Source organism: Adiantum capillus-veneris, chromosome 21 (assembly GCF_014529385.1).
Source record: "Adiantum capillus-veneris isolate H3 chromosome 21, ASM1452938v2, whole genome shotgun sequence".
NCBI lineage: Eukaryota > Viridiplantae > Streptophyta > Polypodiopsida > Polypodiales > Pteridaceae > Adiantum > Adiantum capillus-veneris.
The window spans coordinates 93,867,830-93,874,270 of NC_140951.1; positions in this window are offsets into that span (position 1 = coordinate 93,867,830).

A 6,441-nucleotide genomic window follows, 5' to 3' on the forward strand; every position below is an offset into this window, starting at 1 on the left:
CCCCTTTGAGAGAGAGAGGACTTGATAAATGCATAAACAATTCATTTAATTGGCTAAATTATCATTGGACCCCTTGAGAGGCCAACCAGTAGGCTTTAGGCACCTTATGAGGGCAACATGGAGAGGAACTTGACATGTGTTCTTGTTGCTTCTTTAAACAAGGCTTGACTTGTGTGAGGGTGTGTGTGCTCTCATGCCCCTACAATTAGGGTTCCCCCCCCCCATGAGTAGGGATGTTGGCTGACTTTTGGAACACCTTAAGCCCCTCAAGCACCTTAGTCATGGAGCACCTTAGCACCTTAGTCATTAAGTACTTCAAGCACCTTAGTCATTAAGCACCTCAAGCACCTTAAACACCTTAGTCAGCAAGCACGACAAGCACCTCAAGATTGGGCCGGGTTCCCACCTCAAGCACAATCCTAGCTTGCCTAAGGTCTAAGGACTTTTAACACCAACCTTTGGAGGTCTTTAATGAAGCTAACCCTAAGGTCTTTAAGTTCCATTCTAGCATTTCTCTTTGACATACCATCTCTCATTTGGACCCTTTGACTTTGGCCCTGTGTTAAGATAGATCTATAAGCACATGTCTATATTCTAACCCTTGTTCTCATTTATTCTCCCACATTAAATGATCAGTTTAATTTGAGAAAATCATTTGGGTTGGTTAGATATTATATTTTATGATAGTAGCTCTGATACCAATGTAATAGAAATGACCTATGAACATTGAGAATAGCGGAATTAAGAGAATTATAGTGAGCATTTTAATGAGACTACTTTGAGAACATAGAGGTGAACTTAATTAGCGGTAGCAACACAACCCTTAAACTTAATTAACTTGGCATGAACAATACTTTTGAAAGAGAGAGAATTAGTCTTATAAGGACAAAAACATTGATCATTTAAAGAAACATGTACATTTGCTTACTCTAATGTAGCATTGTAAGCATTGACAAGGTTCATACTATCCTTAAGCTATATTCCTTGCATCCATCTGGCATATTCAAAAGGATAATTTTTTAACTTAATAAGATACCATCAGATAATCTTACCATGTCGTAGTACCTTGTCCTCATGCCGAAGAATAGCTTTGGGTTGTAGCACCTCTTCTTGGTCTTTGATTTCTGGGGGGTCTTCAATAATTGGTTCTGTTGGTGGCTCTCCTTTGTAGGGCTTAAGTAGGCTCACATGAATAGCATTGTGTATGAGCCAATGGTTGGGTAACTTGAGTTGATAAGCCATGTCATTGATTGGCTTCAAGATTTGAAAAGGGCCATAGTATCTTTTTGCTAGTTTAGCATAATACTTTTGATGGCTCGTAGGAGTTTTGCCCGTCGTTTGCCTCAACCAAGTCTTGGGAAACTCAAGTAAGACCCAATCATTTTCTTTGAACGTTAAGGCCCCTTCTTTGCTTGTCAGCAACAGCTTTTTGCCTTTGTTGAGAGATGGATATAGCCTCCTTAATCTTTTGGAAAGATTCTTGTAGGTCACGACTATACTCATTGGCAATGAAGATCTTCCCATGTACTTTAAGTAGCAAGGGACTTTTAGGTCTTCCCTCTATGATCTCAAAAGGTGCCTTTCCCATAGTAGTATGGACAATATTATTGTACGCATACTCTACAAGGGGTAAGTATTTCTCCCATTGTGAGCATTGATCTACTTCTGTAACATAAGTATTTTGTAGATCGAGAATCGTAAGATTGGCTATCTCACTTTGGCCATTCGTTTGTGGGTGATAGGCCGGAGAGAAATTCAATCTTGTACTAGATTTTCAAAGAGACCTTTCCAAAAATTAATGGTCATTATAGGATCTCTATCTGACATGATGGATGTTGGCAATCCATGCTGTTTGAAAATTTCTACTATTGTCTCATATTCCCGTATTTCCATGGATAGACTTGGGTAATCCAAAGATAAAATCCATGGATATACTCTCCCATGGTGAATTAGGGATTGGTAATGGCTGGAGTAATCAAGGTTGCTTCCCTCTATCATACTTGTTCTTTTGGCATACCACACATTTTGAAACTTACTCTTGTATGTCTACTTTCATGGTAGGCCAATAGAAGTACGTCTCTACTCCTCAAAGAGTAGGTTGAATGCCTCTATGCCCTGCACAGGGAGGAGCATGGGATTCATACATGACTTTCTCACGAAAAGAGTGGGTAACACATAGCCTATTGCCATAGAGAAGATAACCATCCTGCAAGGTGAATGGTTCTTCTTTCTTCTATGATGCAGGGGCAACCATTATTTCTTTAAAGTCAAAGTCAATAGCATACTCATATATCATAGAAGATAGATCATTGTGAGTTGCTATAGACGCCGCATTGACTCTTGGTCGTCGTGAAAGTGCATCAGCCATGTGATTGTGCTTATTAGCAATGTGAGCAATATGAAAATAAAAATGTGAAAGAAAATTTGCCCACCTCATTTGTTTGTCGGAAATCTTGGTTTGTATCATGGAGTACTTGAGACTTTGGTGGTCCGTTCGCAAAATAAATGGAGCCCCAATAGATAGTGCTTCCATGTGTCTAGGGCATGTAAAATAGCCAAAAGCTCTTTCTCGTATATGCCCAAGACCCGTTCATTGGCATTGAGCCTTCGGCTCTTGTATTCTATGGCATGCCCTTCTTGAAGCAAGAATGCTCCAAGGCAATCACCACAAGCGTCACATTGGACCTCAAATGGTTTTGAGAGATCCGGAAGCATAAGGGCTGGTTGGGTGGTAAGCTTCTCTTTGAGCTTATCGAAAGCATTTTTCTCTTTAGTAGTCCATGAGTACTTAACGCTCTTTTTTGTTAAGTCATGTAATGGTCCTGCTATTTGAGAGAATTTTGCTATGAAACATCTATAGTATGCACACATACCATTAAAGATTTGTAGCACATGTATATTCTTGGAGTAGGCCATGCTTTTATTACCTCCAACTTTGATGGATCCATACGGATACCATCTTGAGAGATAATATGACCTAAGTATTGAATCTCTTGAAGGAAAAATTCTCTCTTCTTTTGATAAAAATCTTGTTCTCCCTCAAAGCTTGAAAATTTACATGGAGATGTTGCTTGTGCTCCTCAAGGACTTGGAGTAGATGATGATATCATCAAAGAACACTCCAGTGAATTTGCGATGGGGTCTAAAAATTTTCTTCATTAAACGATTGAACATGGCTGGAGCATTTGTCAAACCAAAAGGGCATGATAAGATATTCATAAAGACCAAACTTTGTACAAAACGCGGTCTTTACGATATCTTCATTCAATATCCTTATTTGATGATAGCCACTTTTAAGGTCAATCCTACTGAAGTAGGTCGAACCTTGTAGCTTATCAAACAGAGCTTCTACCCATGGTTCGAGAAATTTGTTTTTGATAATGATATGGTTTAGCGCTCGATAGTCCACACATGGTATGTACCATCTTTCTTTTGCACTTAAACGACTGGAGAACAAGAGGAGCTAGGCCCCACCATCCCTTTGTTTCACCAATTATTGTACTTGCCTCATGATCTGCTCTTGTTCAGCTTGAGGAACTCGACAAGGAGGCTTGTTACGCAGTGAGCTTCCTCGTAGGAGCTCAATTCAATGGTCATGATCCCCTCGTTTTGGACGTAAGTCCATAGGGATATCATCAATAAAAACATCTTGGAATCCATTTAGAAAATTAGACAAGTCTAACTCTTCTTGATTCCCACCATTTTCATTTGATAAAACATTAGGATCTTTTATGGATTGTTTGACAAAAATCATGTATGCAGAAATTGAGCTTTTCATTGATTTGTCAAAAGCAGGAGAATTTACAAGGGGTATGGTAGGACCAGGCTCATTAGCATCTATGTACATGTTCTTTTTCCTATACTTGAAATACAACCTTCTTTCAGGGAACTTTACATTAACAGTCATACGGTCAAACCATGGTGCCCCTAGGATGACATCTTCATGCTTGAGGGGAGAGATGAAGCAATCTTCTTTGTCAACATAAACCTGGACATGAAGCCTCAATTTCCCAATCAAGGGAGTAACTGCGGCTTCTTGCCCCTTGAAGGCTCCATCGGCTACAACAACATCTCCCATCTCATGAGCTTGAATGCCTAACTTGGTGGCCAACTCCGTGGATATGAAAATTGTGAGTAGAGCCAGGGTCAAACATGATGAAGGCATCATGCCCTCTTATCTTTCCCCAAGTATAGGAAAGAGGTAATCCTTTGCAAATGAGCATCCTGTTTTGGATCTTCAATCGTGGAAGCTCTAGGAGTCTCATTGCGGGCATTTTTTTTGGGGCAAGAACGATAGCCATGTCCTTGCTCCCCACACTTAAAGCATTGTGGTCCTTACAAAAAGCTTCTAGCTCTTCAGGAGAGAGAGAGAGTTTATTTTTACCTTTTTAAACTCCCTTCTCCTTGGACCGATGGTTTTTGTTGGCCTTGGGAAGAGTTTTGGGCATTGTTCTTCCCCTTTGCATCATTTCGATCTTTGTTTTCCTTGGGCTTGGAATTTCTTTTAGCCCCTTGTTGGAAATTGATGCGTGAAGCAACCATAGTGTGCTGGATTACTTCAATGATAGAACTAGGCCATTGGGAGTTGACATACTCAGCCATTTCTTCAGGTAATCCCACACAGAATTGTTGCTTTTGCTCGGCAAAGTCGATCTTTTGAAAGACGGTAGCCTTGAGATGTAAATCCCAAAACTTATCCACATATTTGTGGATAGACTCGTTGGAGAGCAGCTTCAAACTCTGCCATTCGGTAAGCACTTTCTCCTTTGCATCGCTTGCAAGGAATTGCTTCATGATGGAAACTCGTAGAGTTTTCCATGTCTTTGGGGCTTCGCCGTTTCCACGAATGCTAGCCCACCATTGATGAGTAAATTTCTGGAAGTGCATAGCTACATGAAGTAGCTTGGAGGACTCTCTGAAGCTCTTGTCTCCAAAGGACGCATGAAATTGCTGGATGAAGGCCAATACTTTGTCGATAGCACCAAAGGTGCCATCATAGGTGAGAAAAGAGATACTCTTTCCTCCCTCTTTGAACTTCTTGAGATTTTGGGACCTTCTCCATGCAGGGTAGGATTTGCGATGTCCTCTCCTCTTGTATTCTCTAGGAGAATAGCTATTACTTTCATCGGAAGAGGAGAAGAGAGTGACCTCTTTCTTCCTTTGTTTCCTCTCTTCCCTTTCGGAGTGACGAGGAGAAGGACTATGGGCTGACTATTTCCTCTTGGGAGGAGTTGGCGACTGTCTAGACTGCCATCTTCGAGGAACCACATCTTAGTGATTTGCTTCTTTCTCGTTCTTTGGATTCCTCCTCTCTTATGGGAGAGATTCTTCTTCGGGAAGTCTCATCAAGAGGCCTCCTAAGCTTTCTCTCCTCTTGGAGAGGAAGGAAAATCCCATAAGCACGAAGTTGTTGAGTAACGGCTTGCAAAGCAGGGTTGTCCATAGCTTGTTGCAACCTAGTAACAAGATAACTAACAAACATCAGGGCATCATCATTAGCACCTTCATGTGCAAAATCAAAGTTGTCAGTATTCATTCAACTCTCTAGATTATTGTCAGCCATGCTAATTAAACTTATGTATAAATTACTTTGTGCTTTGGTACCCTCAAAAACCTTAGTCGCTACTATTCTTTACCTTTGAAAATTAGTTCTCAAGCAGCCACAGCCGTGGTTTAGACACTATTAATTGCAAAGACTAGTGGAGAGGGTCTAACATTGCTCGATTGATTATGGTTCCTCCTGAGCTTGCTAGAAGCTCAATAATGGTTAAGCCAAAGGCAAGCCCCGAGAGACTCCATTATTAAGACTATAGTTCCCAATGGTGTACCTCGAACTAAGTCCTTTTCAACCAAGATAATAGATCCCTGTCCCACTTTTGCACTTCAACTCCTACTCTCTTCAATAGAGAGAGAGAGAGAGAGAGAGAGAGAGAGAGAGAGAGAGAGAGAGAGAGAGAGAGAGAGAGAGAGAGACATTAATTTCCACCTACTTGCCTTATTGGAAAAGGGCTTCACAAACAATGAGTGCTTTGAGTAGCATGTTGTGAGTTAATGAAGTGGTAGTGGGATTGGAAGTTATCATTGAGGAGGTACCTGGACTCACATCAGCCGTTGCTTTAGGATTCATTAGTAGGCGCGTGCGCGCGTGTGTGTGTGTGCACATCAATGAGTACTTTCATGGCATGATCTGCTGTTGCCAATCCTGTGCACAGTGCTTCCATAGAGGCAAGTTAGGGCTCTTTATTCCCCAGTATGCTACGCTCCACCTGTGTAACTTTGACTGATGTAAAACTTTCACATGTGTATCTAATTGGGGGCAATATTTTCCCTCCTCCCTGGAGAGCTGTAATCCAAACCTTTTGCATTTTCCAACTTGGATTTTGGCACCTTTGGGTTGAATGAGCAACTGTCGAGGAGCATGCCTGGTCAACAACTCAAGCA